At 38.2% G+C, this 2404-nt stretch overlaps 1 protein-coding gene across 10 annotated transcripts in view; it reads right to left on the bottom strand.

Moving 5' to 3' along the window:
- Nucleotides 1–2404, bottom strand: part of NAALADL2 (N-acetylated alpha-linked acidic dipeptidase like 2) — a 1484638-nt gene that overhangs the window by 596160 nt on the left and 886074 nt on the right. The window lies entirely within an intron of this gene.

The following is a 2404-nucleotide window of genomic DNA, read 5'->3' as shown; positions in this document are numbered from 1 at the left end:
AGAGAGAGAGAGAGAGAGAGAGAGAGAGAGAGAGAGAGAGAGAGAGAGAGAGAGAGAGAGAGAGAGAGAATTATTAGCATCCTTTACCTGAACAAATTTAGATAATAGTTCTGATCCTTTAAGGTCTATTAAAAATATACATTAGGTTATAAATTAGCACAGTGATATTTAGAGCCTCAGTTGTTCTTTAAAGTGATTAGAATACCACTATATAAAAATACATAGTAACTTCTTAGTTATGAAAATATGCAAAAGAACAGTATGTTTTCAAAGCCAGGTTTGCTATTGAATGTGTCAAACACATATTTAATCCTTGTACCTCAATTTCCTCATCCATTAAATTCTCAGATCTCTCTTCCATTCTATGGTACTATGATCCTAATAGAGAACATTCATACGATGCTTCAAATCTTACAACACGCTTAGGATCATACATTTGGAGCTGGAGGGGGTCTTCTAGGTTCTCTGTTTTATCACCTTTCCCTTTAAATGAAACTAGAAGGGTTAAATGACTCAATTCCACAAAGAGAGGTACATGATGGAATCAGATTCCCCTGGTATTTCATTTTACCATTTTCTATGCACCATCCCATTTGATAAGATCAAACATTACCCACTGTGGGACCATGAACATGGCCACCATTAATACAAGTGAATAAATAATGGTACCATGATTAATTCTACTCAAGGACTCTAAACTACGGTGATTATTTCATGCATCTTCTGTAATTGTTGCATCTGTCCGTTATTTTTCCTGGGTTGATATTTGCAATGTTTTTGACTATTTAGATTTTAAAACCCTACTGAGTTCATGAAATGTTTTCTGAATTATCTCTAAAACATCACTAGATATGCATGCTTATTAAATATCATCCTATCATAATGCAGGGCCTTAGCTCAAATGAAATGGTGCAGGATGGCATTCTGTCAGGGGATTTTTATGGAGAAAAGTCATTCTCTTAATTTGCTATTGCTATTGGCATCAAAGCACTTACCCTCCACCATCCTGTTCTTCCCCACTGGGAAGCCCAGTTGTGCGTGTTCAAGCACTCTATTTATTCAAGCTACTAATAGCAGAGTACTTGCATTGGGAAAAAGGGGTGACCAGGTTGTTGAATACACTTGAAACAAGTGATATATAAATCCATAAGCACTTACCAGTTGCCTATAATATATATGATATGTGTATATGTATACATATATATGTAATATAAGTTGGAGCTACAAAGAGAATAGATTTACGGTATTTAGGTTGCACTGATGCTGGTGTATTCTGTAAGATTCCCTTAAGAGTCATTGCTCAGGTGTAATCATAGTTTTGACACACACAGAAACATATAGTTTTGGTCATCCCATTCACCCTGAAAAGCATGTCCTGGATGCCTCTCTTTGTACCAGCATGACCATTCCACCTCTGAAGAAGAACTGAAAGAGGACTTTGCTTTTGAAATGTTGTATTTCTTATTCTATGTGGGATTGTTCTATCCCTAGTCTTTTCTGCCCCACCCTTCTTATTTAATAGATTTAATAACCATTCCATGAGCATCTATTGCATGTGAGTCATTATATACTCTGGAAAAACAGGTCAATGGCATCATACAATGTAAGATCTAGAATTAGGAAGCCCTGAATCCAAATGTTATCTCTGACACTAACTTGTTGTGTGATGCTGAGCAACTCACCATCCATCAGCCTCAATTCCTTTATCTGTAGAGAAGACAAAGATTTCATTTAGGCTTCTTTCAGTAAGGAATCTCCTCTAATGTGTAAGATGACACCTCCTTTTTAAGACTACTAGCGACTTCCCCAAGGACAGTCAGTTTGTGTCTAAGATAGCACTTGAACACAGGTCTTGACTCTGAGACCGGTGCTTTATCCCCAACACTATCATATCTCTATTTCTCATCTGTAAAGTGAGGATAGTAACAGCAACTACCTTAAATGGTTATTTTGAGGAACAAATGATATAATCTATGAAAAGCACTTTGCCAATCTTAGAGCCCTCTGTAAATGCTAGCTACTGGCCAAAGAGAGCCTGGTCTGGGAGTGTGTCTGTTGGCATGCAGGGTAGAGGGGAGAGCTGAAGGAGGAGAGAACTTGATGTGGAGGGGCATGATGACAGAGAATAGAGGTGCCTGGCTTTACTTCACAGCAGGTGCAGGTACAGTGGAACTGTTACCTGTCTACTTATTCAGTGATAAAGAAAATCCTTTTGCCAAGGCAAAACGGAATGGGCATTAATAAAAGGTATTAAATGTCTGAAACAATCTTTGTCTTCACCTGTGTAATCAAAGTTAAGAACATGTGCCTCTGGATGGGAGGGGGAATGAGAGAGAGAGAGAGAGAGAGAGAGAGAGAGAGAGAGAGAGAGAGAGAGAGAGAGAGAGAGAGAGAGAGAGAGAGA

Source organism: Petaurus breviceps, unplaced genomic scaffold, assembly GCF_028583685.1.
Source record: "Petaurus breviceps papuanus isolate PSGF00001 unplaced genomic scaffold, PetGlider_PUasm1.0 173, whole genome shotgun sequence".
NCBI classification, from domain to species: Eukaryota; Metazoa; Chordata; class Mammalia; order Diprotodontia; family Petauridae; genus Petaurus; species Petaurus breviceps.
Note: the sequence above shows the minus strand (reverse complement) of the source record. Positions and strands in the feature narration are given on the sequence as shown.